Below are 6,581 nucleotides of genomic sequence, written 5' to 3'. Positions count from 1 at the left end.
CAGTCTTGTTTTCATACCGACTTGTCCCAGGATCGGCTCATACCATGGATGGCCGTCCATGGTATTCGAACAGCCTTCAATAACACCACACTTCCATGGCATCTTCACAGTCATCTATTTGGTAAAGGATAACAAGTGCTGGCGCGGGGAGATGTTAGTATATCCTGCCGACAGATGGCAAGAGTATATTACTTCATGAGAATGCTTATAGTATTGTATGACAGATGGCTCTCCGTACGTCACAAGTGCTGACTGATGCTTGTTGATCTTTGTGGAGGGTGGCATTTCGATGAATGTTTGTAAGTTATGCATTCGGTGAAAGTATAATTTAAAGAAGGCATTCCCGTAAGAAATAAATACAGTGTAAGCTACAGATACGCCCAATTGTTGCTGTTTCTGTAGTCATCTTCTGAAACTGTGGTAAGTATGGTCTTAAACATGGTAGAGATGAATATCACTAGTTAGGTTATAGTACCCCTCAGATTGTCAGAAATCCGGCAAATATTGAGAGTGACTTTACCCAGATCGGTTGCTGATGTGTAGATAATTTCCGTATACTGCCATTGTGACGGTGTACTAAATATTCTGGTAATTGTGTATTGATTTTCTAATTTAATTTTTGATGCGGTGTTTGTAGTCATCATTCGTGTACGTTTTTAATACCTCCATTCCGCCCCCTTGAAGCATAAACTGTACACTTCTTGAAAATATTCAGTCTTGCTTATCCTGTTATGATAACACATTCTCTAAATGATGTAGTGCTTATTCAGTTTTAATTACAACTAGTATTTCAGATGTAACATCTCACGTAACCAGGTATTAGGAACTTTTATTAATGATCTAAAAATGTTTTCCACTATATGACAATTTGTAGTCTAAATGTCAGACATTGTCTCTTATTTTTAGTATAGTATTTTAATTCACTTTTTGGTCTCAAAAGTATAGCTACAAAGTTCTAATGCTGAGCCTAATAGGGCCTAAACTGCTTAGCAAATGCTTTTGTCTGCCTTTGTGGTTTAGTGATTAGTGTCATTAGCTGCCACCCCGGAGGCGTAGGTTCGATTCCCAGTTGTGCCAAGAAATTTTTGGAAAGCGGTGCAAGGACTGAAACGGGGTCCACTGTGCCTCGGGAGGTTAACTGTGTAGAGGGGAGGGGGGGTTGATTCCCACCTAAGCCTCCTCGAAGTGGTTTGCCGTGGTTTCCCACTTCCTCTCCAGGCAAATGCCGGGATGGTACCTAACTTGAGGCCACGGCCGCTTCCTTTTCTATCCCTCCCGATCTTCTCGTCCCCCTCCACCCCTCACAAGGCTCCTGTTCAGCATAGCAAGTGAGGCCGCCTGGGCGATGTACTGATTCCAGAAAGATACAGCAGATATCTTGGATTCGGGAGATCAAATGCACTGCATCACAATTGACCTATCTAAGGCATTTAGTAGGGTAGATAATGGGAGACTAGTGGTAAAAATGAGGGCTATTGGACTGGACAAAAGAGTGATTGAATGGGGGGCTATATTTCTAGAAAATAGAACTCAGGGAATAAGAGTAGGTGAAGCTTTATCTGATCCTGTAATCATTAAGACGTGAATCCCTCAAGGCAGTATTATTGAACCTTTCTTTTCTTATATATATCAATGACATGAGTAAAGAAGTTGAATCAGAGATAAGGCTTTCTGCAGATGATGTTATTCTGTATAGAGTAATAAATAAGTTACAATATTGTGAGCAACTGAAAAAAGACCTCGACAATGTTGTGAGATGGACAGCAGGCAATGGTGTGATGATAAACAGGGTTAAAAGTCAGGTTGTGAGTTTCAGTAATAAGAAGAGTCCTCTCAGTTTTAATTACTTCGTTGATGGGGTGAAACTTCCTTATGGGGATCACTGTAAGTACCTAGGTGTTGATATAAGGAAATATCTTCATTGGGGTAATCACATAAATGGGATTATAATAAAGGGTACAGATCTCTGCATGTGATTATGAGGGTATTTAGGGGTTGCAGTAAGGATGTAAAGGAGAGGGCATATAAGTCTCTGGTAAGACCCCAACTTTTATGGTTCCAGTGTATTGGATCTCACCAGGATTACTTGATTCGAGAACTGGAAAGAATCCAAAGCAAAGCAGCTGGATTTGTTCTGGATGAAGTCTGACAAAAGAGTAGCGTTACGAAAATGTTGCAAAGTTTGGGCTGCGAATACTTGGGAGAAAGGAGATGAGCTGCTTGACTAAGTGATATGTAAAAATACGAAACAATGTTAGGTTCAATGGTCTACCCAATCAATACACCTCATTTTACAAGGGAAAACTATGTAATATAAAAAACATATTAAACATATCCTGGAACATGTTTCGTCTCATTTGAGACTTCATCAGTCATAACGTCTCGTAGTAGATTACAAAGCTCGTTGCTGTCTAGTAATTGAAAAAATGGAAGAACCCATGTCCTTTAAGAACTATTTGAGAGTACACTAAAGATGAAATATACACCTTATTTACACAAAATTGACCTCACTTCTTGCAAAAAATTCCTTGAAACATGGCATGACAGCCATAACATGAATCAAGAAATGTTTCAAATTTTAACATTGAAGATCAATTTTTTTTGCAAGAACTGAGGACAATTTTGTGTAAATAATATATATATTTCATCTTAAGTTAGTGTATTCTCAAATAGTTCTTAAAGGACACGAGTTCTTCCATTTTTTTCAATTACTAGACAGCAACAATGAGCTTTGTAATCTACTGTGAGACGTTATGGCTGATGAAGTCTGAAATGAGACAAAACATGTTCCAGGATATATTTAATATGTTTTTATATCAAATAGTTTTTCACTTGTGAAGTGAGGTGTATTGATGGGTGGACCATTGAAGCTAACATTGTTTCTTATTTTAAACTGTATCAGTACAGATCTATATGATGAAGTTTGTAAATTGTATTAAGTGATATGTTCCGAGCTACAGTATGAGTGGAGAGATGGCGTGGAATGACATTCGTAGACGAATAAGTCTGGGTGGTGGTTTTTTTTTGCTAGTGGCTTTATGTCGCACCGACACAGATAGGTCTTATGGCGACAGTGGGATTGGAAAGGCTAGGAGTTGGAAGGAAGCAGTCGTGGCCTTAATTAAGGAACAGCCCCAGCATTTGCCTGGTGTGAAAATGTGAAACCACGGAAAACCATCTTTACGGCTGCCGACAGTGGTATTTGAACCCACTATCTCCCAGATGCAAGCTCACAGCCGCGCGCGCCTAACTGCACGGCCAACTCGCCCGGTAGTGGTGGTTTTAAAAGTAGGAAAGATCACAGTATGAAGATAAAGTTAGAATTCAAGAGAACAAATTGGGGCAAATATTCTTTTATAGGTAGGGGAGTTAGGGATTGGAATAATTTACCGAGAGAGATGTTCAATAAATCTCCAAATTTTTGTAATTATTTAAGAAAAGACTAGGTAAACAAAGTATGGGATATCTGCCACTGGACAACTGCCCTAAATGCAGATCGGTGTTGATTGATTGATTGATTGATAGATTGATTGGTCCTGCTCCTCATTTGTAACCCCGACGCAAAATCTCACGCTCTAGGACACTGCCCGTGAGGCGGTCGAGGTGGAATTCCTCGCTGAGTCCATGGGAAAAATTAACACTGGAAGGTAAACGGATTAAGAAAGAAAGTAGGCTAGTATTAGAGATTGGTTGTAATTCGAAAGGGACAAGAGCAAGAGCTTGAATAAATAAAACCTTTTGAACTCAAAACCTGTCATCCACCTCGCTGCTCGTAGCCAAATAAATTGACACAGACACACTAGTAGAAATGTCTTAAGTTGGACAACTCAAACATGTTCTTTGCATGTGTCACAAGATTACAGCCATATATGCTACTACCTGTGACTGTGCATTTCAGTTGTTTTATTAGAAGTTCTCTGAAATATCATGTGCCATTATGCAGTACACAGTAAAGTTTGTGTGTGCAGTTTATTTAACTCATGTATGTGTTTTGGCTAGTGCATGAGTTTTTCATTTTTAGATGTGTATTTTTAATTTTCGCAATTGTTCCAGGCTATTTAACTCTTGAGTTAGATACAAATATTACTGATCAAAGGAAGCATCATAGATAGAAAGTGAAAAATTAGCTGACAATAACTTCCTCTTAAAATGATAACCACCATCATTACCTGATAGTGATAAAATAGTGAAAACCATTTCAGAAAGTAAAGTGATAGATGGAATAAATGATCACAAAGCTGTTTTTTGTCGTGGTTAAAAATAAAGGTGATAGGGAAGAAGGTTTTAGGACTATTAAGCAATACAGTATGGCTTATAAATGAGGCTTAGGTCGAGTCATAAGTCATGGCAACTATTTTTTTTTTTCGCGAACAGGCGACAGCACGGAAAATCTAAGATATGCATTTGGAAACGTACTGTATGTATGTGCGTATGATGTCACTAGATGGTGTATGTAAACAACAGTGTGGGTCTAAGCATGCCCCCAAGTTCAGTGTGTGAGTAAGAGCATCACAAAATGGAAGTCAACCAGCAGGAGCAATGATCGTGTATTAAAATAGCAGTTCTCTGCGGTAGAAATGCACGCCAATGCCATGCAGAGCTGCGGGAAGCATTAGGTGTGCATGCCATGCCCTATAGAACAGTGGCGAAGTGGGTGGAGACGTTGAAACGGGGTAGAGTATCAACTGCCGATTTGCCTTGCCCAGGCTGTCCAGTGTCCATGGACAAAGATGTATGGATAATGGTGATCGATCAGTGTTTGCATGAGGACAGGCGCTAGACTCTAGCGGAATTGCAAGAACATACAGGAGTACCAGCGGCAACATTACGGCGCATTTTCACAAGGACCTACAGATGCGTAAACTTTGTGCAAAGTGGGTGTCACGTCACTTCACTGAGGTACAGAAGTGGACTCGTTATGAAACATGTTGCATCAATCTGGAGAGGTTTCAGCAAGGAGGACAAGCCATGTTGAATCGCATTATTGCAGTTGATGAAACATGGGCATGTGCTTATGAACCTGAACTGAAGAGACAGTCAAGTGAATGGCGTCGTCAGGGGTCACCACGAAGACACAAGGTTCGACAAAATCAGTCGCCCAATAAGATTGTGGTAATCCTGGCATGCGATGTTTCAAGGTGTTCTTGTGTGTCATCCAGTGTGTGAGGGGCGCATTGTCAATGCAGTTTATTACAATTCCTTTTTGTTGTACCAATAGCGCCATGCAGTGCGAACCAAACATCCAGATCTTTTGGACAACGCCATAATCCTACACGATAACGCGACAGCTCACACAGCAGCCATCGTTCAGCGTTGCTTACAACGGTGGGAATGGGAGGTTCTTCCACACCTGCCTTATTCGCCTGATCTGAGCCCATGTGACTATGATCTAATCCCCAAAGTCAAGAAGCCATTACGTGGACAACGGTTTGCTAACAAAGAAGCCATTGTAACAGCATTTCGGAGAGAGGTGTCACACGTTAGCAATACACATGCAGCGAATGGTATTCAGCGCCTGCTCCACTGCTGGCAATGCACAGTGGAAACCTTGGGTGATTATTTTGAAGTTCTGTAACCAGTGGAGACCTGTCCTTTGTACGTAGTATTGTGTATTTGCTGTCTATAGCATAATAAAACAATGTTTACCAATGGCCTGTGTTCTGTCACTTTCCTACGAGAATCTCCTGAAGTCAGAATTTGTCTTCAGGCACTATGCATAAGAACATGCCCTACATTTCCAAATGCATATCTTAGATTTTTTGTGTTGTCTCCTGTTCACAAAATTGTAATTATGAAAATGGTAAATAAAAAGGTAAGTCTATGGGATGGGTTTAAAGCAGTTGTTGAGAAGTGTGAAAATAAGTCTGTACCTTTAAGGAAGCTAAGAAATGGGCAAGACCCTTTATATTGTAACAGAGACATAAAGAGAATAAGGAGGTGCAGGTCAGAAATAAATAGAAATGGGTGTGGAAGTAAGGAAAGAAGGAACTTACTAGGAAATTGAATTCAGCCAAAAAGTCAGAGAAGTTAAGGATAACGTAAGGGGAAACTTAATTGGCAGTCATTCTAGGGAAGAACGGACGTATATGTATGGTTACTTTAAGGCAGAAATCAGTTTCCAGGAAGGATATTTCAGGTATCATTAATGAACAAGGGGAGTGTATATGTGAGGGGACTAACAGGAGGCAGCAGTAACTTATGTCAAAATAGATATAAGGATAATGTCCATGTCAAGGAGGTGACTAATACTGGCAAAATACTGAAATTAACCTGTGATAATAAAGAGATTTACAAAATGGTACAAAATTGAAAGCTAGAAAAGCAGCTGGGATCATTTATCATCAATCTCCACTGATCTGCATTTAGGGCAGTCACCAGGTGGCAGATCTATCTGTTGTATACCTAGTTTTTTCTTAAACACTTGCAAAGAATTTGAAAATTTATTGAATATCTCCCTTGGTAAATTATTCCAATCCCTAACTCCCCATCCTATAAACAAATATGCCCCATTTTGTCCTCTTGAATTCCAACTTTATTGGAATTCGTCCTAATTTTAAAAACACCACTCAAAATTATACGTC

At 39.8% G+C, this 6,581-nt stretch overlaps 1 protein-coding gene across 10 annotated transcripts in view; it reads left to right on the top strand.

The window, feature by feature from the left end:
- Window positions 1-246: 246 nt before the first annotated feature.
- The window catches only part of EndoA (endophilin-A), a 732,000-nt gene continuing 725,665 nt past the window's right edge, over window positions 247-6,581 (top strand). For 9 of the 10 annotated variants that reach the window (XM_067136725.2, XM_067136721.2, XM_067136723.2 and 6 more), the window contains exon 1: window positions 247-420. The gene's annotated coding sequence lies outside the window, so the exon portion shown is untranslated. The remainder of the gene's footprint in view (window positions 421-6,581) is intronic. The other variant, XM_067136716.2, reaches the window with a different exon arrangement.

This window comes from Anabrus simplex, chromosome 1, assembly GCF_040414725.1.
Source record: "Anabrus simplex isolate iqAnaSimp1 chromosome 1, ASM4041472v1, whole genome shotgun sequence".
In the NCBI taxonomy this organism is placed as follows: domain Eukaryota; kingdom Metazoa; phylum Arthropoda; class Insecta; order Orthoptera; family Tettigoniidae; genus Anabrus; species Anabrus simplex.
The sequence above is the reverse complement of the archived record's forward strand: the minus strand, read 5'-3'. Positions and strand labels throughout refer to the sequence as shown.